Source organism: Haemaphysalis longicornis, unplaced genomic scaffold, assembly GCF_048455015.1.
Source record: "Haemaphysalis longicornis isolate Haplotype H1 unplaced genomic scaffold, Haemaphysalis longicornis Haplotype H1 scaffold_1, whole genome shotgun sequence".
Lineage (NCBI taxonomy): Eukaryota > Metazoa > Arthropoda > Arachnida > Ixodida > Ixodidae > Haemaphysalis > Haemaphysalis longicornis.
In genome coordinates this window covers 50,795,378-50,822,203 of record NW_027526203.1, presented here as the reverse complement: position 1 = coordinate 50,822,203, position 26,826 = coordinate 50,795,378, and the positions used below count along the sequence as shown (strand labels likewise).

Below are 26,826 nucleotides of genomic sequence, written 5' to 3'. Positions count from 1 at the left end.
GACTCAAGGATTGTTCGCTCATGAACGAAAAAAGCCTGAAATCGTTTGGACAAGGTTCCTATGATCACCGTGTTGACAATGGCACTGGTCTTTCTGTTGTGCGTTCGTTCGACAGAAAAGCAGTGACGTTAGTTTCGAACTTTGGGTCGGTGGAACCTGTCGAAAGAGTCAAGCGATACGACCGCAAAGCTAAACCGCACGTCGATGTACCACGACCGGCCATTGTCGCCGTGTACAACAGCTTCATGGGTGGCATCGAGCAGCACAATTATCAAGTTGCTCTTTACAAATACAGCATGACATCAAGGTGCTGCTACATGTACATTCCGTACCACAGGCTATTTATGTGTGTTGTGAACGCGTGGAACCTCCACCGGCGCCAATGTAGTCATCTGAAAAGTAAACCAATGAAGCTGAGGACATTCATCGCAAAGCTCTCGGAATGTTTGTTGCTCTGTGGGAAAGCAACAAAAGGACGTCCCCCAAGCCTGCCGTCACCTGCTCCAAAGAAAAGAAATGTCGCTCTGAAACAGCCGCAAAATGAAGTCAAGAAAGACAGTGTTGGCCACTTTCCTCTTATAACTAACAAAAGGCTACGATGCAAGAACTGTCCACCAAGTGAGAACAGGTTCAGTTCAGTTAGTTGTTCCAAGTGCGAGGTGACTCTTTGCCTGAACAAAGATCGCAATTGTTTTTATGAATTCCACAAGCCTTGAGGACCTGTCTTGCTGTACCTGCATTAACTAGCAAAGCCCACTGTATTAAACGTGATACGGACTTCAGTTGTGCAATATCGAAACATTGCAACAATATTGTTTTGTTTAGTTCATATTGTTCAAAGAAGGCAATAAACAAGTTATAATTTTTCTTCCAATACTTCTGTGTCTGGGCTTTCTGGGGTAAATGGGCACTCAGAGCACCCCATGAACGCTCTATTGCTTTCCAACATTCTTTAGTCCGTGCAACATTTCAAGCACTTAGGGGACCACAGCTAGGTTTTTTTTGCAGGTTTTGTGCTGGCTGCTTGCCACACGTAGCAGCTCGATTTGTGTTCAATGTGGTTCTACTCAATGTGGTCTGCAATAGGTTTTTGTTGTGAGTCAGTGCTTGTTCTAATGCTTCTTTCTTCAACCCTCACGTATGCAGTGCTTTTAGTAGCCATGAACCAAAAAAACTCACCCAGTTGTCCATTCTGATGCTGGTTTAAAGTTAGCACTGTGACTGTGAGCTGGTAGTATAATGCTTTATGTTTTGAAAGTAAATGCTAGACAGTGCTGTTTAGACTGTCATATTCTGTCCATTTCGTGCACCTGGAATGAACATGCCACATGCAGAAATAGATATTTGTTGTTGTCAATATTATTTTACCTCTTGAATAGATCATTAGCCAATATGGAAGTCCACTGGTACACACTGTATGTGCCAGTGGACTTCTACGCCTGTACACGTTAACAAAAAAATCATGCTTTTTTATGCATTGCCTTCCATGCCGAAATGCACATGGGGCAGAAACTGCAGCTTTTCCACATTCTATAAATTCAGCATGGCCTGACGGAGCATGTCCCAGGATGCATGTCCCAGGCATCAATAAGAATGCATGTCCCAAGCATCAATAGGAAGCTCCGTGCTGCCAGCAAAAGGCACGCGGTGCTAGAGTGCTGGATCCAACTCATAGGCAACCATCTGTACTGGGTGGGTGCAATAGGCCAAGGCGACAGCGAGCTCATCGTGAGGATGTGGCGGAGCTTCCTGAACCTGTGTGATGTGCACACTTGCCACAACGGGCCCTTTGCTGAATTCCCGCACGATCCCCTTGAGGACAAACAGTGGATCAAACCATGTAAGCTATCCAGCCAAAATTTGCCCCTTATGGGTTAAGCTCGTGGCATGTGCTGCAGAGGCACTGCAGAGGCACAAGCGTGTAGCCAAATGGGCAGTGTTGCCAAACTGCGCTTACTGCTCTTCCTCGGGCGTTGGCTTGGCACTGCACCAGCTCTACTTTTTACTTTTCCCGTGTCTGCAGATACCACAAAAACAAACGATTCGAACAGCATTGCATCACTATATTGGTGCTACGTGACAATACATGCCTTTTTTAATTTTTACAAAAGGCTTTTCTGGGCGCCTTAAAGCAAGCCCGTGAGGGTGAAAATGTGTGTAATTGTGGTATATTGTTGCGAAACAGCTGTGAAATGATCACAAAGCGAATGCGACGATCTCAAACCAGGCGCCAGGAGCAGCCAGAGATTGCAAACGAGCATGCGAACCGCGCTTATTATCAAGAAAGTAGAATTACTGTAGCTTTACATCTGTTTCACTGGAGAGCCCTCGTGTTCTGTAAAAGAGGCTGCACGAGTTCGTGTCGCTCTCAAAAGGCAAGCAATACGGGGTCGTGCAGTATATTTTCCACGGTTAGAGTTCGCTATATTCACATAACTCCATAAAATTTTGTAGGTAAGTACATGTAGTAGCACTGTGCCGTGGTTGCGGTTAGCAACGTTTGTTTTCATGAGTAGCTTAATGGCCCAAGAGATGTCACTTGGGTTGTAACGCCATGCAGTTCAGTTGGTCCTCGATCAAGTCTTGTCACCTCATATAAAGCGTTGTACTTATGAAAGGCTCACGAAGCGCAAACTTAAAAATTTAAGGACTTATCCAAACCGTAAAAAGGTCGCCTTCCCGAAGCAGACCATGCTTTCCTTTTGGCTCAGCTCAGAACTGCAGTATGCATCATGACCATCAACTGTAGAATTTGCTACTGTAGCGTCGCTTGTGGGCCGTGGCTAGAGTGAACGAGGTCGTCCAACGGGTTCCAGCCGTACGGCCAGGTGCAGTCATCTACATAGAAGGCATAGAAGGCAACCTGCGGGACATTGGAACCATGCAAGGGCGGTCCCATGCTCAGCGGAACTCCGCGCTTTTGTACAAACCGCTGAGGCCTCCCAGAGTTGGGCATTCAGTGTTGGGCCATGTGTCAGCGTATGTCGACGCTAACTTGTTCTATCTGCATTTCCCTTGTGGCCAGAGGCTGTCGATCAGCAAGGGTGCGGATCGTTGCTCGCGAGGGACACTTCACCGTTTCATGACGGATCTGCAGGAGGTCTACGACCATCAGCTCCTGAACGGGAGCCGGCAGCAGCTAGTCGCAAAAACCAGAGGAGAGATGGCCGTCAGGCACTGCCACGACCGGCTGTGGCACAGAGCCCAAGTTGTGTCGTTCGGCGAGAACGGGGTCTTAAGCCTTTAGGGCGCCTCGTACACAATTGTGCACACTGCGCTTTTGGTCTTTTTTGCGTTCAAGACGCAAAATTATTTATTTCGCTTTTTTTGGCGCATTCGTCAGCTTTAAGCTGACAACCATGTGCGTTTTGGGCACCATCTGTAGTATTGTGGCGAATATATTCAACTCAAAACAAGGAATGGCGGACACCGTTGCAGCGAAGAGTGGTAAGCCATTTTCTTTATTTTGTTAGATGTTTGTTTCGCGCTGTAGCACTAAAATAAAAATAAGATATGTTTTCGTGTTATATAAAGTACCAACATGAGATCATTTCACCTTTTTTGAGGTCATGACGGAACGCTGACGCTTGTGCGTGCTTGTGTACACAATTACACAATGGTGTAATTGTGTACAATGGTGTAATGGTGTAATTGTGATGTAAAGAAATAGAAAACACTTGCATACCAAAAATAAATATGAAATCAGAAACCAATGCGCCTTGGTTTACGAGGGACGTTAAGACAAGTTTAAACAAAAAGAAAAGAGCATACCGAAAGGCTGCTGGAACCAATTCCGCAACTGATTGGGAAAAGTATAAATTGCTGTCTGCAAATTTGAAGGAAACTATCAAAAGAGCTAAACACCACTATTTCAACGAAATTCTCCCTAATATGTTAAAATGTAATCCCAAAAAATTCTGGCGTGCTGTTAATCCGAAGGAAAATCAGGCAGTACCTACCCTTCCTGACGAAAGTGGGGGCGCTCTGTCTCTAGCAGCTTCTTCAGAGCTGTTTAACGCGCACTTCAGTGGCGTGTTTACAGACGAACTCCCTTTCGTTACTCTGGTACCTCTTCAATCCCTTGTTATCCCTAATACTAATGACCCGATAATCATATCCAGAAATGGTGTGGTGAAAGCAATTGACCGCCTTCCCCTCAGCTCTAGTCCGGAGCCAGATGGCATTAGCACAAAACTCCTGAAAATGACTGCTCACACGTCGGCCGCTCTATTATCACTCATTTTTCAACAGTCATTAGACACAAGTAGTATACCAGATGATTGGAAAAACGCGCATGTGAAACCTGTACCTAAGGGAGGGGATAATACTAATCCAAACAATTTCCGACCTATTTCCCTAACTTCAGTTTGCTGCAAGATACTCGAGCATATTATATTCACCAACGTCATGGCGCATTTAAATGCAAATAATTTACTATTAGAAAACCAACATGGATTCAGATATAAGCGATCATGTCAAACCCAACTGTTTGAATTGGTAACTGACCTTCACAAATCCATCCACATGTCCCATTACACAGACGCAATATTCATAGACTTTTCTAAAGCCTTTGATCGCGTGCCTCACAACCGATTAATTTTTAAAGTTCAGCAGTTACAACTCAATAACAAAACTACTCTCTGGATAAAAGAATTTTTGACAAACCGGTCTCAATCCGTAAATATTAATCAGTGCATATCTAGCAGCTGCTGTGTTAAGTCGGGCGTCCCACAGGGGTCAGTCTTGGGTCCCCTTCTGTTTCTAATCTATATTAACGATATAGCATCCGGTATTAACTCCTCTTTGCGTCTCTTTGCGGATGACTGCGTTCTTTATAAGCAGATAACTAACATTGATGACGCCATTAGCCTACAGGATGATTTGTCCAAATGAATCGAATGGTTCTTAGATACCCTCTTAGATACTCCTTCCAATCAGTATTTTGTTGGCAATGGTCGAATCGAAACAGTCTCCTCATTTAAATATCTGGGTATATTTTTTACTTCCGATCTGAGCTGGAGCACTCACATTGAATACATCACTAACAAGGCCCTTAAAAAACTTGGATTTCTTAAACGCCACCTTTTTCAAGCGAACAGCAATACCAAACTGCATGCGTACATTTCATTAATAAGATCCACATTAGAATATGCTTCTGTTATCTGGCATCCACACCAAGCGTCCTTTATTAACTCCATTGAAGCTGTGCAGAACAAAGCTTCCAGATTTATCCTGCGTTCCTACTCTTCTGATACAAGCGTATCTGCTTTGAAACGTTCTCTTGATCTGCCTAATCTGGATAACCGAAGGAAATTTTCGCGCTTGTCGTTTTTTCAGTCCCTTTACTACTCTGAGTCATCTTTCAGGTCATCTAATATTTTGCCGGCTCATCACATTTCCCCCCGAACTGATCATGCGCACAAAGTACAGCCGATTTTCGCTAGAACCAAAAAATACCAGAACTCTCCCCTTGCTTTATCAATACAGAAATGGAATTTGCTCCCGGCAAGTCTTGTTCATCTGACAGAATCATCTTCCTTTCAAACCGCGTTGCATTCATTTATCACCCAATATAGTGACCAGTAAGCCTTACTCACTGTTTTGTTGAAAAGTGTTTTAAAATGTGTGTTTGTTTGCAGTTGAAGTTGTCTATATAGTGTAATCCTGTAACGTGCACAAAGTTTAGAAATGTTTGATTTTATTGTATGCATGCTTTTCTATTTGACTACGGTCGATTTTGATCTTACGGGTTGCTCTTGCTAGCACCTGATACATAACCCTGTTGCAGTACTAACTTATTTGCGTTCATACATGCCCTGTTAAACAAAAAAAGCACAAGAGGAAGAACGATCAATGATGGATGTACTCTGTATATCACGTCTCGTTCAACGGTGAAATAGTGTTGTGTTTGTTGTTAACCCCTTCCCCCCCTATGTAATGCCCATCACGGGCCCTTAGGGTACTAAAATAAATAAAATAAATAAATAAAAATAAATAAATTGTGTACAAAGCGCCGTGGTGGCTGCAGGAATGAAACACGCTGAGACACGGCCGGGCTGGAGGAGCGGCGGGCGCGCAAAAGTGCGCGTTCGCCGCTCCTCCAGTCCGGCCGTGAGGTAGAGCTGCTTTGATCTTCTTTTCAGGTTTTCTGGACATTACTTCGTCGTTTTACAGTGCAAAAAAGCATGTGAAAACGCAAAAGTCAGCTGAAAGGCTTTTGGAGCTGATTGCTGATGGAAATGTTTCCGATATTTGGGAGAGTGACGAAGAAGATGCCACTTGTGAACTAACCGAATCTTTTGTTGCAGCTGAGCTTACCGATCTCGTGGACGATGAAGATGCTGTTGAAGAATAAGCGCAAACTTCAAGGGAGAGACGTAGGACAGTGCCGTTCCAAAGACCGTGCGCTGGCGAAAAAGGAATTTCGCACCGCCACTGACATTGCATTCTCTGGAGAAGTTACCTTCACCCAAGAGGAAGAAGACGTTCTAACACCTTTTAACCATTTTTGAAGGTATGTTACGCAGTTAGTGTTCAAGTGTTTGAGTGACTTTACTAACTTGTATGGTGTACAGCAATGCCAGGCCTCAGTGAACACAAATCCTGACGAGTTGCGGAAGCTTTTCGGCATGCATGTTCTAATAGGGGTAAACCCGCATCCAAGGGTACGGACGTACTGGCAGAGCATTGCAAGGGTTGCCCTCATATTGGAGACGATAACAGCGAAGAGATTTTTCAAGCTACGCAATAACCTCCATGCTGCTGTAGAGGAAGAGGAGAGCTGCGAGGACAGACATTGGAAAGTCGGATCATTTCTAAAGAATATCCCCACTCGGTGCCTAGAACTGCAGGTCAAACAACTTACTACAGTGGACGAGCAAATGACACCTTTTAAAGGGAGGCTCTCAATTAAACAGTATATGCGAGAGAAGCCGTCACCCTGGGGAGTAAAGGTATCCGCCCTGTGCGGAAGAAGTGGCTTGCTCTACGACTTTGTAGTATATCAAGACCACAAAACAATTCCGGAGGAACTAAATCAAGTACATGGAAGTATAGGGAAGTGTGGAAACTAAGTATTTGCTCTGGTGTCGTACTGCACCTCGCGAAGAGGATTGCTCTGGGGTGCAAGCATCAGTTGTATTTTGACAACTCCACCTCGATTCCCCTCCTGCGTTTACTCTGGAATGACGGCATACTTGCCGCAGGAACTGTTCATGTGAACAGACTCTCGAAGTGCCAACGGCCGTAAGCCATTCATGTGAAAAAGCCAAGGGGCTAGTCAGAGGAGTGTGTCACAGGTGATGACATTGTTGCTGTATTTGGAACGCCAATAACGCCGTGACACTTGCTTGCATCGAACTTTGCTGGAGTGGGAGAAGAATCGGAAGTGAAACGATGGGGCAAACAAGAGAAAGAGCATGTCTTTGTGCACCAGCCAGAAATCATACGAAATTACGAGTCATTGGGTGGTGTCGACAAGCTTGATTTTCTACTTAGTTTGTACCGCACGAAAATTCGTTCGAAGTGGACTCTAAGAGTGCTTTTTCACTTTGTGAACGTAGTTATCTGCAATTCTTGGCTCGAATACCTCCGCGACCATCAAATGCTGCCAAGAGCGAAGCTCCTAGATTTGATGAATTTTAGCATGCAAGTTGACGAAGCACTTATTAAAGCTGCAGTACCCGACAAAAAGCGTGGAAGGCCATCTCTTGCAGAGATCCAAGCGCCACAACCCACAACAGGACAAAAAAAAAGCAAGAATGTTGCTTCCTTGTGCCAACGCGCGCTATGACTGCTTTGACCATTGGCCTCAAGCTAGTGACCAGAAAGAACCATCGAGGTGGAAGCTCAAGAAGTGCACAGGGAGGTCGCGAATATTCTGCATGAAATGTGCCATACCACTCTGCCTGACGAAAGAGCGAAATTGCTTCCTCGCCTTCCACAAGTAAACTTTGCGACCACCGAGGCACTCTGAGTACAATTGTGTACGATGTCGTAAATCATGATGTCGATGTCTCATGATAATTTTCAAAATCGTGGTGGTTTTGACTTTCTTAGGTCCGAAAAAGTACACTTATACGAAAAATTTCTTTTTATATCCATAATTACAAGTGGCGCCTGAAAGGGCTAAGGTGTTCTACATGGATTTTCTTCGAGAGTGTGTATCTGGAACAGGTGAGGTACCAAGAACTGCACTTCCTAGACCTGCCTTGTAGATAAGCATCGAAGCTACCTTGGAGAGAAGCCCCTGTGGGATGTGGCTTTTACCACGACCTCCTTAGACTGCGTTCGGGGCCGGTGCCTGCTGGTCACGGTTGTTCGAGAATCAGAGGGTGTCCTGCATGGTCATCTAGCCTACCTCAAGAATGACGTGCTTCGCAGCGTAAGAAATCGCCTAAGAGCCCTGCGCAGGTAAGAGGCCCAAGCCCGAGTGTCATTGTCTTCAGCGTCTGCATGCCTATCAATATGGGCCACATAATAACAAGAAAAGCTTGAGTGAGCGAATTTTCTCCCTCTCTTTTTTCTGATCGAGGGGGCCGAACAGTGAACGCGCTCCTCACATGGGCTCCGCTTCAACTGCCCTTTTTCGCTAACCTGATGACCACAGCGACCTGCAAATAGTGTCACTGAACTCCAAATGACGAGAGCTTCACATTGACACCACGCGTGGCACCGTCAACCCATCATTCAGAAACAACGACCACTGAAAGTCTGGTCCACGCCGGAGGCGCTGCTAAGCCTATCGTGATTGGCCTTGCCGCCGTCCCACCGCCAAACCCCAGCCTCACCATGCCAAACACCGACGAAGACGACATGGAGTACGATGCCCCCAGCGGCCTCACTCTGGCGAAACCTGGCCCCTGGCAGATTATGCTTGAAAGAAAAATCACCCAGACAACTGCCGTTGCACAAAGCATATGCCCGCCGCGAACACCATGTCTCCCGACCAGCCGCACCGACTACCCGACGCCGACTACAAGGTAATCTTCCAAACTCGTACCGGCCTCCAAATCGCTGCATGGACTGGCCGCCAAATAGCACAAGGTGTACAACTGACTGGCGGAATACCAGAAGATATCTTCAATGTGCACTTGACGGTCCAATCCCTACTGATTCAGAACCTCATCATCGCAAGCATCGCAAAAACACATGTACAGGTCTACGTTCTCTATCGCGTCTTCTTGTGGAAAAATATGCCGATCGGCACTGGTTGACGCATGGCCGCGAAACTTCTTGGCACGCCCACATGCAATTGGCACTATCAAATAGCTTGGTGGTTAGGGTAGGTTTCAAAATGTTGCAAAATCAGGGTATTCAGTTGTAACTGCGAGGGAATATGGTTGGTGGTGCTGCGCATGTCTGCATGGAGTATGAAAAATGGGAAAGAATCTCACGTGTAAGCGTATACCTCATTTTGCAATATTACAAACGTATATGAAGATAAGCAGTGGTATCACCGAGAGTTTTTTTTTTCTGGAAGGGGGGGGGGGTTGCTCGCACTTTTACGGTAAGTGGTGCGGTGAATTGGAAAGCTCAGGCGGAAAGCTCATCAGCCAAAAGCTCACCGAATACAATATCACTCATTCTTGCGAAACCTCTTGCAAAGCAAGTACGTAGCCAGGGCCACGGAGCTCCGTGGCCAGGACTAACTTTACAAAAAATTATCGCGCTTTTCTCCAGGTCAGTGAACTTACACTAGAAAGCATTAACGTAAAAAATTCCCCGCATTTCCCCGTGGGGAAGAATGTGAAAGTGCGAATGCACGAGTTGAATTTGCGCGGTTCGGTAATGTTCGCGAAAGAGAGATCACACACACACACACAACTACAAAGAAAGAAAGATGCATTTATTCACAGACACCTATTTGTGTTGTCGTTGTACTTGATTGCTAGAGCGGATCTCAGCTTTGAAATTTCGTGTCAGTACTCCTTTAAGCGGGTGCATTAGCCCTTCTCACGCCCGATTCCTGGCCAATCCCCCACGTGGGTATGTGCCATGTCAGCGGCCAGGCAGCGCGCGCCCATCTCCCCCCGTTGCCAAGGAAGACGAGGAGATTCCTGGCCAATCCCCCACGTGGGTATGTGATGCGGACGTCGCCGGTGGACGCAGGTTCAGGGTCGCTTAAGAAGTGCATTGCACTTAAAAAAAGTCCAGCGTTATTCTTAGTTTCTCTAGAACACCACTGTATGTCATCTACCCAACAACACTGGCCCACACCCAGCACCCTTTACGACATGGTGTAGGAGTACCGACAATCACCATCATTAACCCACCTACTAAACCCCCTCCCTGGAGCAGTGGGAGGACCGCCTGACCAGCTCACGCCCTCAAGACCAGCAACGACTGCAGTGGACACGGCCCGCCGGGCAGCCAAGGACCAAGGCTTCCTGTAATAAGGAGGACTCCCAAGAAGGAACTCATACCGCTCAATAAATGTTTACTCCTCATGCTCCTTCTCTAGCCTCCTAAGAAACTTATGCGCGCAGGTGTCATCTCTGGGCCCATAAAAACAAAAAAAGACAAAACGCAGGCATGCACACACACTCATTATATATATATATATATATATATATATATATATATATATATATATATATATATATATATATACTGAGAGGAAGACGTGAAAATGAAGGTGTATTTCACACACACAGAGAAGCGAGCACCGCGTTGGACCTAGCACGAACCTCTTCTTCCTCCCAGCTGAGCCCTAGCACATGTCGGGAATGCTTGGGGCTATGTACTAACATTTCGTTCTTTGGCTACTGACACACTGTAACATAACCCCCGCGGCAAAAAGCGCCGTCTCGGTGCTTCCTAGGGCGATGTTGTGCGAGTGCTATGGTACGGCTTGAGGCGGGAAACGTGGACAATGTCTGTTTTGCCGGTGCCAAGGTGGTAAGTTGGCGAAAGGGCGGCTTGGGAGATTTCGTAGGTGACTGGGTTCACTTGACGGACCACATGGTAGGGTCCAGTGTAAGGGAACAGCAGTTTTTCAGAGAGCCCCACGCGGCGGGACGGCAACCACAGAACAAGAGACCCAGGTGAGAACTGGAGGTCTCGGTGGCGGGAATCGTAAAGCGCTTTTTGGGAAAACTGCGATGAGCAGAGGCGAGAGCGGGCAACTTGTCGAGCATGGTCGGCACGGTCAACTGCGGCTCGGGCATATATTGAAGTTGAAACTGAAGGCGGCAAGAGAGTGTACAGTGGCAAAACAGGCTCGCGACCGTAGAGCAGGTAAAAGGGAGAATATCCAGCGGTGTCGTGACAGGACGAATTGTACGCAAATGTAACGTACGGTAACGCCACGTCCCAATCACGATGGTCGTCGGAGATATACATTGAGAGCATTGAGAGCATGTGGGTAAGTGTTCTATTTAGTCTCTCAGTGAGACCATTCGTCTGAGGGTGGTAAGAAGTCGCGATCTTGTGTTGCGTTGAGGAAGCACGAAGAATATCGGCGACAACGCGAGACAAAAAATTGCGGCCCCGATCGGTAAGGAGCTGACGAGGAGCGCCATGATGAAGGATGCCGTCTTGGAGAAGAAAATCGGCAACGTCAGAGGCACAGCTGGTGGGGAGAGCGCGTGTAATTGCGTAACGTGTGGCGTAATCAGTGGCGACCGCGATCCACTTGTTGCCCTAACTGGATACCGGCAAAGGACCAAGGAGATCGACGCCTACACGAAAAAATGGTTCGGTGGGTATGTCCACCGGTTGGAGAAGGCCTGCTGGGGATGTCGTAGGCTTTTTACGGCGTTGGCAGAGGTCGCAAGAGGTCACATAACGCCGTACAGAGCGATAAAGGCCTGGCCAGAAGTAGCGACGACGCACACGGCCGTAGGTGCGGGAAACTCCGAGGTGGCCTGCAGTGGGTACGTCATGAAGTTGCTGGAGAACGTCCGAGCGCAGACGTTCAGGAAAGACCGGAAGCAACTCTGGACCCTCGTGGCGGATGTTGTAGCGATAGAGGACCCCATTGCGTAACTTAAAGAGGCGCAGTGAAGGGTCATGGGAGCCAAAGCTGAGACGGTTCATAATTGCGCTGAGAGATGGACCGCGGCGCTGCTCGTCCCCAAGGCGCAACAAATCCGTTATTGCAAGCACACTACTTGAGTTTCTCGGAACAGCAAGGTCGGGGTTGTCAACCGGATAACAGGACAGGCAATCGCCGTCTTGATGCAAGCGGCCGGACTTATAAACTATGGTGTACGAATACTCCTGCAGACGCAGAGCCCAGCGACCTAGGCGTCCTGTAGGAGCTTTCAGAGAAGAAAGCCAACAGAGCGCGTGGTTGTCGGTTATCACCGAAAAGGGGCGTCTATACAGATACGGGCGAAATTTTGCTACAGCCCACGCCAGTGCCAAGCACTCCCTCTCCGTGATTGAGTAGTTCTGCTCAGCGGACGTCAGGAGGCGGCTGGCGTATGCAATAACACGGTCTCTACCGTTCTGTCGCTGAGCGAGGGTAGCGCCAATGCCATGTCCGCTAGCGTCAGTCCGGACTTCGGTGGCGGCAGTGGGATCGAAGTGGGCCAGGATAGGTGAAGTGGTGGGAGCGGATATCAATTTAGCAAACGCTTCTGCTTGAGATGCACCCCAATGGAACTCAGCGTCCTTTTTAAGGTCTGTCAGAGGGCGCGCAATGTCAGCAAACCCCCGTATAAAACGCCGGAAGTACGAGCATAGGCCAATAAAACTGCGGAACGTCCTTGAATGAGCGAGGCTCGGGGAATTGCTTGACTGCGCGTACTTTGTCAGGGTCGGGTTGAACCCCGATATTGCCAACAAGATGGCCAAGGATGGTTATCTGGCGGCGGCCAAAGCGACATTTTTTTTAGTTCAGCTGGAGGCCCACACGTCGAATAGTTTCGGCAAGGGCATAGTTTCGGCAGGAGCTGTCGCTTCAAGTTCTCGGCGTACTATCTTTTGGACGGTGTGCTCTAGGGCGTCGCGGTAAGAAGGCGCGGGCGAAAACGACTGAGGGGCTGGTGCGTCGCAAGAAAAAGTAGCAGCGGTGTTGGGCAGCCGTTGGAACTGCTGCGTGATCCGCCGGCTCTTCGCATGCTCGAAGCGCCGGCATTCTTTCAGGATAGCATCGACTGTCGTACAGTCCTTGCATATTAGAAAGTGAAAGGCGTCGTCAGCTATTCCTTTGAGCACATGCCCGACCTTGTCCTGCTCGTTCATGCTCGCATGACCTTACGGCAGAGAGCCAGAACGTCGTGGATGTAGGCGACGTACGGCTCGGTCGACGTTTGGGCACGGGAGGCAAGTTCACTTTTTGCGCGTAACTGGTGGGCGACAGGGTTGCCGAACTCTTCCAAAAGCTTCGCTTTACAATCGTCCCAGCTGGTGAGCGTGGATTCATTCGTCTCATACCAAGTGAGGGCCGTACCTCTGAAGCAGCAAGGGAGGTTGGCGAGCATGATAGTGGGGTCCCAATGGTTGTGGGTGCTGATCCGCTCGTAGTGCTTGATCCAATCTTCGACGTCAACGTTGTCAGTGGCGGTGAAGAAACAAGTATCGCGGGGCTGAGTAACGACGACCAGCGGAGTCGCCGACTCGCTGGGCGGAGCCATGGTGGCAGGGTGAATATGACGCCCGCTGCGGAGTAACGTGATGAATGGTCACGAGGCCTCGAGGATTTGAGCTCCAAGACGAGAGGTAAGGGATGTCGGGCACCCTCCACCAAGATGTTACGGAGAGGAATACGCGAAAATGAAGGTGTATTTCACACACACAGAGAAGCGAGCACCGCGTTGGACCTAGCCCCAACCTCTTCCCAAGCAGCAGAAATTGCCAATACCAATCATGGCAAATCATCAGTGGCCAATGTGTCCGAGCTTGGCAATACCTCGGCCGCCATCATTGGCTGGCGCTTGGGAAAGGTGACAAGCCAATAATTGGCCAAGCTCTGGAAGGCCAATATTGGGCAACGCTTGGCAAAGTATGTTGCCATGATATTGCCTATAGGTGGACCCCAGGTTTCATGCACATTTTTGGCTTAGTGGCCAGTCCTTATGACCAATGCCTATTTTATGAGTTGCCTCGCGGCCCGATTTCTGCTTTATACATGCCATTGTACAGGAAATTATTTAACGAGTGCGCATTATTTATTTATAGCGCACTCGTTAAATAATTTTTTGTACAATGACATGTATAAAACAGAAATGGGACCGCGAGACAATAAACAAACTGCATCAACTTTGCGAAGCAATTACGTGACTTCAATTGTCAAAAACAATTGAGCAACACAACACGCCGAGTCTCTCTCTAGTTTTTTTTATTATGCATATCAAATTTACAAGAAACCTGGCTTAACAGTGGCAAGAATACGAACACAAACACGAAAGCAAGCACACACAATAGTCGAGAAAAAATTTTAAAAAGCGCTGCTCATGAAGCGCGAACCGATTATGCTTCGTTTAACTGCTTAAGATGCCTACGAAACAGAAGCATTCAGGTAAATGAAAACAGGACCATTATCCCCGGTAATTCTCCGACCTGCCAAGATCACGATATGTTGTTCAACAGCACTATTGTAGAATAGGCCAGCTTCGAAAGCTTGTCTCGGCTGCATCCGCCACTTGTCCACGGGAAACACCTTTACGTCGTAACGCCTGTAATAAGTAAAAAAATAGTTCACTACAATGCTAAATGCACGCTGCTTACTAAATACAGCACTTTGCACCAGCCTTACCACATGTCCGCGTGAAAATATGTCCGTGCCTAAAGTTCTAGCTTGTTAACACTCGCTATGAAACATAAAACCCATTGGACCACAGACGTCCATAAAACATCCGCTGGACATCCGGTGTCGGACATTTGGACGTCCGTTAGACATCCGCAGAAAGCCAGCGGACGTTTTAGGGACGTCCGTGGGATGGTCCGATGCAAAGGAATTGCTCATTCTATGAACGTCCGACAGACGTCCTAGCCGGATTTCCCGACATCCGGCGGATGTTCAAAATCGGACATTTCCAAACCGAGATGTACAGGGGACGTCCAAGGGATAACAAAATGCGGATATGGGATGTCCTCCGGACGTCCGCTTCTAGCCCTGAATTTTTCGAATCAGGGAGAACCCGTACTCGCTCTAAACTTCAGTGCTTTGTTGATAACATGCCTTGAAGCACTACTCCAGCTTTAAGAATACTTGATACAAGAGCCTCTTCTGTAGCTTGTTTTGGCACAACCCTAATTATAAATGCTTGCCCCATATACTCTGTGGACAGACAACCCCACACCCTATTCATATTTCTCTGGCCAAGAGTGCGAACAGTGATGTTACAGAAGCACAGTGGAACGTTGCAAGCTTATCGTCATGACTTTTCAATAAGGACTATGAATACACTGCGGGCTGCTGTGTCAACATAAATATGAATAAGTTGTAGTAGGCAGTTACCCCGGTGAACTGGATGCTTCAACATGACAGCCCACAGTGTACACATGGTTCCGTATTGAAAAGGGGTTACGATAAGCTCGCAACTTTCAACTGTATTATGCTACTGCAAGCATCACTGCTCCCACTCTTCTGAGGGCCCCACACCACATTACGATGCTGTCTATCCTCCTCCTCCCACTCTTGCTAAGAAAAACATGAATAAGGTGTGGAGCTGTCGGTCCACACCGTGTGTGGTACGAGCACTTAGAATTAGGTTTTTGCCAAATCAAGCTACAGAAGAGGCTTTTGTATTGAGTATTCTTAAAGCTGGAGTACTTCAAGGCATGTTATCAATAAAGCACTGAAATTTACAGCAAGTACAGGTTCTCAAGTTTACTAGAAAACTGAAACCTACACTATTAAACTTCATGAATCTATACCGAACATGTTTGGGATATTTCCATTAAATTGCTAAAGACAAAACTTCCCACAATGCACGCTAAAGAACAAAGAGTTAGCTTGAAAAAGAAGTATTGAACAGTTAAGCAGGCTGCTAAAACAAATATACTGAATGAAATAGATTACATGTTGCAAAGTACGGCATGCAAAACAGATACAATGTCGCAAAGCTTGAAAATTCTTTATTTAACGCTTTATAACCCCCAAAGTAAGTACAACCTTTCATGTGCCCATCACGCTTCATGCCAGGAACATCTTGGCTCAAACGTTTCCCCAACTCCTCGGTCAGCACCTGCAAAATCAAAAGCAACAATTGCAGGTTTCTTTCTGGAGCCACCCGACAGAAGTCAAATACATGTAAATTCAAACTTCATGGTTTATGCAGTCCTATATATGGCTACATTATTATACACACAAAAAGAATTTTAGCCTGCTTTTGAACTATTTTGGTTGGCTCGAATCTACAGCTAATGTAGATAGCAGCAACAAGAAAAGAAATCGGCACCACTTTTGTTGCTCCTGTCGCAAGTTTGAATGGGCCTTTATGCACAATACATTCACACGGTGACTGGCAGTTGCGGAGGGACGTAACTATGCGCACCGAAAGCCCGATTGGCCAGGCTAAATGCCTCCCCCCACCCCTCACATTTCAATATTTTTAATATACCAAGTGGCCCAACTCCAAGCTTGGCAGAGTCAGTGGGGTGCGTTTCGATACGATGCATGCTTTTCACCTACGCGCTTTTACGGCGTCTATCTATACCCCACCCCCTACCTACAGCGCACCGTACGGCTTCTTACATGTTTCGTGACAGCGTGCCTACATTTCACCTCAAGGCCAATGCATAACGCACCTCCGCAACGAGCTCACAGAGTAAAAATTGTTTCAACCCTTTCCGTAAACCTGAGTGAACGTAAAAGTAGCCACTGCGCACACCACGTCGTAGGTAGCGCCGGGCTGAATGCGAACGCGGGCATGCTCAACGACTTTCTTTCAACGAGAGTACGTGCACGTACCGCTGATATCTTTAAGAAAATGGTATAACTAATTTATCGCGCCTATGCTTGCGAAGAAAAGGTGATTCCCTGAGCGCATTTTTACGCTGTCATTCAAAACGAGCTTAGCCAGTTATGCCTAACTTCGGCACAGCGTACGGCTAGACGGCGTTTGCAGTACACGGAAAGCTTAAGACGATTTCCCCGCCCCCTCCCCATTCACCGGCACTTATTTACCTTTCGTTGAGGACGCAAAAAGATGTCTAGAAGAAAGCAGCAGGGTTTCTTTCGCTAAGATAATCGAAGTTCGTTGGCGCTTCGCATCTTGCACACAAACGCGAATGGCTATGGCTATACGGCTTGAAGTGTTTTGACCAGTGTTGGCTTTGCATCGCACAAAAGAAAAACAATGAAAAACTTTAGTCACAATTAAAAAGATACTTTTTACCCTAATTAGCAGCAAATCAAACAATACAACATTGCATATCAACCCAACTGTTTTTATAAAACTTTATGAGATGTGCTGTCGTTTTTTGTTTTTTTTTTAATTCGAACATAACTCGTTGAATCGTACGGGCACGGGCCATTCGGGCCGCAACGAGTTATTTGTGCGTGAGCCAGAAAGGCGCGAGGGTTACAGCTACTACAATTGTTTTCTGAGCTTACAAATTGTTTGCCTCCCGAACATAATTAACGCGAGGCTAATTACGATGAGTTACTAACATGACCGAGGAATATTGCTTCAACCATACAGACGTACGATGGGCGTCCAGCGGACGTCCATGCACAAACGTAGCTCGGACGTCCGTCGGACCAAATTGAACGGACGTTCACGTTTCCCAGAAAAATACATCCGAAGTACGTCCACCAGACGTCGAGCGCGGGAATTGGACGTTCGGCTGTAAAACGGATGTCCTACGGATATCTGTGGTCCAATGGGAACGTACTGCACTATTTATTTCTCAATACTGCGTTCTACGGTAGCAGTTACTTGGCTCGTTCTTGAGAAAACAGTCCGGAATTTCACCGAAAATGGGCTTCACTCTTGTTGCAGTCACGCAAGGTAATTAAAAAGGTCCAATACACAAAGCAACACGGCAGCGGTTCCGCGAAATTTGTTGTGGCTACTGTACCCCATAATCGCGACTGAAATGTCGTCACGTGCCGTCAACGTTTTATTAGTGTAAGTTTTGTTCGCGAACAACGCGGGACCCAGAGGCTACAAGGCAACGCACTACACAATGAGTTCGGAACGCACGAACGTTCAGGTTTTTTTTTTTTTGCAAGGCATCTATGCCAACCTGGAGGTTGAATACAAACCTTGTGATCTTTGAATGCGTTATATTTTGAGGGGTAACAAAACAAAGCCACAAATAAAGTATTAAACTGGTTACGGTGTTGCTGTCGCCGCCGCTCACTGCCTCGTCAGACGCGCCAGATGCGAACGGAACCGACGGAGAAGCCCAGCGGCAGTGTAATTACATTGTCGCTCGACAATATCTTTACTTTGCTCAAGAAAATAATGAAACGGAAGCTTTATTTATAGCTAGAGTTTAAGTAAGTCAGCTTAGAACATCCGCAACTCTTATACTGCACACGAGTCTTGCTTCAACGCATTCTGAACGTCGTGAACCTGCAGTGGGAGCACGGCCGCTTGTTCGGAAAACACAAAGCCGGAAAAAGGATAGCTAGAACGGCCGTCACACAAATGGAAGTCACAAATGTGACTTCCGCGTATGTGACCGCTTTTTTCTTCGCAAGAACCAACAACGCTAAGCAGCACTCATGGGCGCTAGTTGTTATAAACGACAGCTGAAGTTTTAGCGGGAACGAGCGCGAAATCTCCCGCACCGCGATAGGAAAAATGAAATGGTGACTTACGTTTTCAGCGGCGCCCACAGCAGGCAAACGGTGTTATTCCATCAGTCAGGTATACTTCACAGAGCCACCGACACCAAAACGCACCTCACAGACACGTACAGGAGTACTACCGCAGTTTCAATGCCACAAAAGAGACGGTGCCGTCGGTGCAACGCGACCGTCCACCCGCCCCGCCGCGGGTTCAAAGAACGCGCAAAGGCACAACGCTGAAGTAGTTCGACGGTCACCGTTGCGTTAGGACACACAAATGACCCATTCCTACTGAACGTGTAACACTGTCTCACGCTTTTTTGAATACGCTGCACTTTAGTTTAAGTACGCTTTGTTTCATGGCCCGGTGCTGTGGTTCTTTAGGTACTACTTTTTGCTGCGTTGTGGCCTGTTCACCCGCTCTAACCGTCGCCGTCACGGGCTCGGCAAGCTCAAGGCCAAAATGCGCTTTTATCCGTCAGCTGAAGCTCGGCTTCCGATGAGCCTTCCGCTTGACGTTACTTCCGGTCGCCGTTTGCTTGGCGCTCACTCAATCTTTCAGCCAAGTTACCGATGAGTGGCCGACGGCTCGGAAGCCAATGGGGACCCATGGGGTTTCTAATCATTGGCAATCGGCCTCGGCTGCTTGGGTTCTTCCAGCTGAGCCCTAGCACATGTTCGCAATGCTTGGGGCTATGTACTAACATTTCGTTCTTTGGCTACTCACACATTGTAATATATATATATATATATATATATATATATATATATATATATATATATATATATATATATATATATATATATATATATACATATATATATATATATGGTTCGTAGAGACAGAGACACACGAGAAAAACGTAGAAAATAGAAATAAGTTTACTGACGTTGGAAGAGGACTTCCTTTCTTCAGAGTGAAGAAGAAGGAAGTCCTGAAGAAGAAAGGAAGTCCCCTTCCTGAAACGTCAGTAAACTTATTTCTATTTTCTATGTTTTTCTCGTGTGTCTGTCTCTACTAACCTTATTTTTTTCGCGCTCTGTGTGTTTTCATCTTTGCAGACTATATATATATATATATATATATATACATACATATATACAATCATTGTAGTGCGATAGATTCGCCCTTTTAGAGTTTTATAGTGGGTATGCGACGACAGTGCCCAACACCCTTGTCTTTAACACCGAGTCCGACTTCAACTAGGTACCTCTCAAAACTGACGACTCAAACTTCTCACAAAAAAACGTTGAGGTCAAAAAATATATGGTTAAGACATCAGAATTACACAATAGTTTTCTTCAAATGCTTTTCAGCCGAAGCAAGATAGGGTTATAAGTACGAATCCTGTGTTACAGACAAGTGTGTTGCCCTCTGTACGTGGAATAATGGGTATGCAACGAATGGGGACTGTGAATACGACGAAAATACAGTACCGGCCTCGCTGAAAACGCGCCACGATCTCGGATAGCTCGCTGCACCTTGGTCATAGCTACGGCTATTCCTCTTTGCCTTTACTTGGAAACGCGCACCCCTGTCAATAAACACGTTTGCAATATATATATATATATATATATACATATATATATATATATATATATATATATATATATATATAAAATAAGGGTTGGCAGTCAAGAAAACCTCGGAAAGCAAAGGGGAGGATGTGGTTGGTCATTGAAACACATAAAGAATTTCGAAAGTGGAGAAAAAATGCCCGCCAGGTGGGATCCGAACCCACGACCTCCAGAATACCGGTCTGGTGCGATAACCACTACGCTACCGGCGGGGCGATTTTCCCCTCCACTTTCTGGGGTATTTATGTTTAGGTATTTTTGTTTCCTGTGCTTGGGGGTGGTAGCCAGTGCCACTCGGACTACTCGGGGTGTATGGGGACCTTCTTTTTAACCCCCGGGCCGTGACTCGAGTGCCTACGGCATGTCGAGAGTCCTCGAACAGCGTTGAACCCTCTTAAGCTTCATATGGCACCAAGACTGCCATAACAGAGGCCCTCGCTATGCGTGTAGCGAATCAGAATAGGAAATGAGGGGCTCGTTGTAATGAGACAGAAAATAAGGGTTGGCAGTCAAGAAAACCTCGGAAAGCAAAGGGGAGGATGTGGTTGCTCTTTGAAACAGATAAAGAATTTGGAAAGAAAGTGGAGAAAAAATGCCCGCCAGGTGGGATCCGAACCCACGACCTCCAGAATGCCGGTCTGGTGCGAAAACCACTACGCTACCGGCGGGGCGATTTCCCCCCCCACTTTCTGGGGTATTTATGTCAATGTAATTTTTCCTGTGCTTGGGGGTGGTAGCCAGCGCCACTCCGACTGGCTACCTCCCCCTTGCTACCACCCTGGCTACCACCCCCAAGCACGTTCGTTTCCCCGAAGTCCGGTGTCGATCAGGAACCCAATCGCCCGGGCTCCGGTTGATTTGGCAGGAGGCTGGCAGGGCGATGGTGTTGAAATTCTTGGAGACGGCGGTCGAATTGACGAACTCAAGGCGTTGGGGTTGATTAAATGAAACGAAGAGCTTATATACAGCTATTTACAGTAGGACAACTGGGTACATGAGTAATAAAGGAAAAACTTCGAACTTCAGCTAGACGCTAGCTCCGAGTGCGCACAAATCACTCAAGCTCCTCAACTTCGTCTAACTCTCCTATTCTCGGAGTGTACACAAACCACTCGAGAAACGACGGCCTGCGTGTTGTTTATTTGTCACAGGGCGCTTACCTTTCAGAGAAGCCCCTAGCAGCATAAATAGTTGTTATTCATTGAATGCGCGATGCATGAGCGTTTTCTTTTTTTCGGTGGAAATAGATAAACAACAGCAACAACACGCACACACGCGCGTGAAAGCCGGCGGCGTATGGGAGGCCAGGAGAGCTCTCGAACAGGAAGTGGCGGGGCTCCGCGGGAGCAGACAATGAGGAATAACTTTAATTGCACAGCGTGTCAGCGCTAAACGCGCTGGATGAGAGTGGATCCCTCTTCACAGGATTCCATATGCTGCCTTCGCCACCTGGCCCCTGGTAACCAGCTGTAGCTGATCCTCCAAGGCGGGGCTGGACAGCAATATCTCCCATCGCTCGCTAGGGGTAAGGGTGGGGTTCTTAGTGGGGGAGTTGCTGATGAGGGGAGGGTGTTTTGGGCTGACGTCGCACTCTCCTATCATGTGGCGAAGAGTACCGAGCTGCTTGCATAACGGGCAGGTCTTGTCGTGCTGATTTGGGAACATGCTATTCAGTAAGCGAGGGTGAGGGAAAGATCCTGACTGAATTTGTCGATACAGTACTTGCTGCTCCCGCGTGAGTTCTGGGTGCGGGGCAGGAAGTTTCTGCCTATCTTCTCGATAGTGCCGCACTATCTCTCTGTAGGTCATCATAGGTTCACCTCTGGCCTCCTCCTCAGCCGTTGCCCGGTACGTTAACGCGCGGGCCTGTCGGTGGGCAAACTCATTGCCCTCCACCAAGGAGTGGGCTGGAACCTATACTAATTCAACTTGGCTCTCCGGAGGCGTTTTGTCTCTCAGGATGCGAAGTACCTGCCGGGACACCCAGCCTGACTGGAAGTTCCTGTACGCCTGCTGTGAGTCGGTGACAACCTTGGAAATTCCTGGAAGGGTCAGGGCTAGGGCAATTGCCAACTCTTCCGTTTCTTCCACATCTCTGATTTGGAACGATGCGCTTGTCAGCAGCTCGCCCCTAGTTGTCACCACCGCCACTGCTCTGGTCGTCCCCTTGTTTTTGGAGGCGTCCGTGAAGACGACACCGTCTTCGCTCTCCAGTAGCCTGTTGAGGGTACGAGCCCTAGCCTCACACCTGCTGCCATGGTGAGCCGGATTCATGTTCTTTGGGAGAGGCTTGGTCTTGATTGCGTCTAGCCATTTGTCCGCAAGCTGTTCTCGATCGGTCAGCTCTGCCACGCTCCAGCCGATTCTATCCAGGATACGGCGGCCCGCCTTAGAGTGACTCAGCCTCTGTTTTTGGCTGGTTAGGTGTCCCTCAACCAGCTCTTCCACTGTATTGTGTAGAGCCATCTGGAGGAGCTTGTCCGTCGACGCACTCATGGGAACTCCGATGGCTTGTTTCACTGCCTTGCGTATTACTGTGTCCACCTGGCTCTTTTCTCCCTTGTTCATCAGGAGGTAAGGTATGGCGTACGTTATTCTTGACACCACAAAGGCTTGTACCAGCCTCAGGGTGTAGTTCTCCTTCAGTCCTCTCCACCTTGTTGCCACCCGCCAAAGCATGTGCAGGATCTGTCCTGAGGAGTGCATAAGCTTGCGCACAGAGGTAGTGGCCTTGTCTGCCTGGATGGCGAGCCCCAGAATCTTAACACTGGGCCCTGGAACGATGTCTTCGCCCTCTAGGACCACCTTCACGTCTTCCTTCTGTGTCTTGGGCGCCCGAGGGCGGACAACCACCAGTTCAGATTTTTGAGGCGAACATCGCAGTCCACACTCCTTCGCGTATTTACTAACCACATCTGCGCCTGCTTGCAGCGTATCTTGAATCCACCCTAAGGCATACCTCGGCAAAGATGGCGCGGCTCACTCAAACTCACTCACAATTTTTTTTTCGAATCACCACTCACTCAAACTCAGACTCAATGCTGAGCAGCACATCTGCGCTCACTCAAACTCAAACTCACATTGAGCTCAAAACTCAGAACTCACTCGGACTCAAAACTCAAAATGTACTCAGATCTCAAAATGTACTCAAACTCAAAATGTAATCAAAACTCAAAATGTACTCAAACTCAAAATGTACTGAAACTCAATTTGGACTCAAAACTCAAAATGTACTCAAAACTCAAAATGTACTCAAACTCAAAGTGTACTCAAACTCAAAATGAACTCAAAACTCAAAATGGACTCAAAACTCAAAATGTACTCAAACTCAAAGTGAACTCAAACTCAAAATGGACTCAAAACTCAAAATGTACTCAAAACTCAAAATGTACTCAAACTCAAAGTGAACTCAATACTCAAAATGTACTCAAACCTCAAAATGTACTCAAACTCAAAATGTACTCAAAACTCAAAATGTACTCAAAACTCAAAATGTACTCAAACTCAAAATGGCTTCAAAACTCAAAATGTACTCAAAACTCAAAATGAACTCAGAACTCAAAATGGGCTGAGAACTCAAAATGAATTCAGAACTCACATGGCCTCACAGAGATTGAGACAGTCAGAGAGTGAGAGTGAGAGTTTGAGAGTGAGAGTGTGAGTGAGAGTGAGAGTGTGAGTGAGAGTGTGAGTGTGAGTGTGACTGAGTGAGAGTGACAGTGGGAGTGAGAGTGGGAGAGAGTGAGAGTGAGAGTGTGAGTGAGAGTGAGAGTGAAAGTGCGAGTGAGAGTGAGAGTGCGAGTGTGAGTGTGTACCTTTTGCTGTATACCTTTTGCGATATCCTCATAATTATAACCAGAAAGCATTTTCATATTTGTCCCACGTGACCCCCTCGACGAGACCTTTAATTTGATACCCCACACACCCTAGCAGGGTCATATGGAATTCATACCAGTCAAACTAACCATGACTCATGACTGTAACCAGGACGCATTATTTAGGTGTCCGACATGATTCCCCTAACTGGAACCTTCAATTTAACGCCCCACATGCTTCAGCGGCCTCACCTTGAATTTAACCCCATCTATGACTCATAATGACCATCTCATGATTCGAACTACGAAGCCTTTTTTTTTATTTGTACCACGTGATTCCCCTCTTCAAGACCGTAAATTTGATACCCTACACTCCCTAGCGGGGTCACTTCGAATTTTACCCCAATATAAGACTCGCCATGACAATCTAATGGTTATAACCAGGAAGCATTTTTGTATTTCTCCCACGTGATTCGGCTCATCAAGACCATTGATTTGATACCCATCACATCCTAGCGGAATCAATTTGAACGTTAAACCAATCAATGACTAACCATGACTATCTCATGATATAGCCCTACCACATTTTTGTCCCACGTGATTTCGGAACCTTCAATTTGATACCACGTGATATCGGAACCTTCAATTTGATACCCCGGACACCCAGTGGCATCATTGTTAATTTTAACCTAATTTATGACCCATTTTGACTATGTCATGATAATAATCAGGAAGCACGTGATTACCCTCATCGAGACCTTTAATTTGATACGCCCTAGCGTCATGAACCTGAATTTTAACCGAATCTTTGATTTACCATGACTACATCATGATATATCCATATCTCATGTTCGTCCCGAATGATTCCCCACATCGAGACCTTGAATTTGATTCCCCACATTCCCTCGCAGCGTCATTTTGAATTTTAACCCAATCTATGACTCATTATGACTGCCTGATGACTACAATCAGGAAGCATTTTTTTTATTTACCCCGCGTGATTCCGTTAATCCGGACCTTTCATTTGATACCTTACACGCCTTAGCCTCATCAGTTTCACTTTTCACCCAATATAATGTGGTCATTATTCTGTCTTAAGGGGCGCTGCCCAGTCAATTCAGCTAATTCATTTGAAACAGTAGAAAGGACAGCCCCCGCCCCCATTTCCCCCCGGCTCTCACCTCTTCCTTTGTGACCCCTAGTATATCAAGCCATTAACAGTAGCAGGCGAACAACCAGCACGCCAGCGCCGCCGTGTGCTTTCCCACCACCCTTTCCCACGCTCTTAGTGGATCCGTCAGGAGGAAAAGTTAAGACAACCCTTTTTTATGACCTCTCCAGTCAATTATCACTCACGCGCCCAGCCGCGAAAATTAGGTATACAGCAAGTGCTTATGGCCATAAAAATTCAACAAGAAACTAAAAAAAATCAGACACCACCTCCCTAACCGATCATGCAGATCGCGATTGGTGCCATACCCGCAGGGAACTTGAATTCCGAGCCCACAGTGACGCATGAAACTTAACAGCCAACCATAGCTGCGTGCTAGGCTACTCATATGTACTCAAACTCCAAATGGACTTAAAACTCCTATTTACTCAGAACTCAAAATGTACTCAAAACTCAATATGTAATCAAACTCAAAATGTGCTCAAACTCAAAATGTACTCTGAACTCAAAATGAGCTCAAACTCAAGTTGTACTCAGAACTCAAAATGAACTCAAACTCAAAATGGACTCAAACTCAAAATGTACTCAGAACTCAAAATGGACTCAAACTCAAAGTGTACTCAGAACTCAAAATGGACTCAAACTCAAAATGCACTCAGAACTCAAAATGGACTCAAACTCAAATTGTACTCAGAACTCAAAATGGACTCAAACTCAAAATGTACTCAGAACTCAAAATGGACTCAAACTCAAAATGTACTCAGAACTCAAAATGGACTCAAACTCAAAATGGACTCAAACTCAAAGTGTACTCAGAACTCAAAATGGACTCAAACTCAAAATGTACTCAGAACTCAAAATGGACTCAAACTCAATCGGACTCAAACTCAGTCGTGATCACTCGGCTCAAACTCACTCAAGCTCAAACTCACCATGCCACACTAGCCTCGCGCTCACTCAAACTCAAACTCACGCGTGAGTTTGAGTCCAAATGAGTCTGAGTGAGTGGGCTCATGAGTGAGTTTGCCGACCTCTGCCCTAAGGAGCCCGCCTTCGTCGTCCAGAGCGAAATGTCGTCGGCGTAGAGCGCGTGCCCCAAACCATCGACTACTCCGAGCGCCTTGGGCAGGCCTAATAGTGCCATATTAAAGAGAAGAGGCGACAGGACGGATCCCTGTGGGGTCCCTTACTTTCCAACACTATGGGTGCAGATACCTCTTCCCCCACCTTGATTCGAGCGCTGCGGCCTGTCAGGAAATCCCGCACATAGTTGTACGCCCGCTCTCTGCAGCCTGTGTCCTGAAGGTTGGCTAGGATGCTAGCATGGGAGACGTTGTCAAACGCTCCTTTGAGGTCCAACGCCAAGATTGCTCAAGGCGATTGCTTGGTGGCTTGTTTCATGACCTCTTCCTTCAGTTGCAGCAGTACGTCCTGCGTTCTTAAGTGCCTCCGAAATCCGAACATAGAGTCCGGCATCTGATCAGTGCTGTCCAGATGTTTTTGCAGCCTATTCAACACCATTTTTTCCATAACCTTGCTCACGCAGGACGTGAGGGAGATCGGCCGTA

At 47.0% G+C, this 26,826-nt stretch overlaps 1 long non-coding RNA gene and 1 other non-coding gene across 2 annotated transcripts; both read right to left on the bottom strand.

Moving 5' to 3' along the window:
* Positions 1-14,278: 14,278 nt before the first annotated feature.
* On the bottom strand, positions 14,279-17,777 carry LOC144164057 (uncharacterized). The gene is made up of 3 exons (XR_013321027.1): positions 17,081-17,777; positions 16,067-16,139; positions 14,279-14,624 (listed from the first exon to the last, which is right to left on the bottom strand). It is a non-coding gene; the product is annotated as an uncharacterized LOC144164057 (long non-coding RNA).
* A 3,090-nt stretch (positions 17,778-20,867) lies between these two features.
* Positions 20,868-20,940, bottom strand: Trnaa-ggc (transfer RNA alanine (anticodon GGC)). The gene has a single exon. It is a non-coding gene; the product is annotated as a tRNA-Ala (tRNA).
* Positions 20,941-26,826: the final 5,886 nt, after the last annotated feature.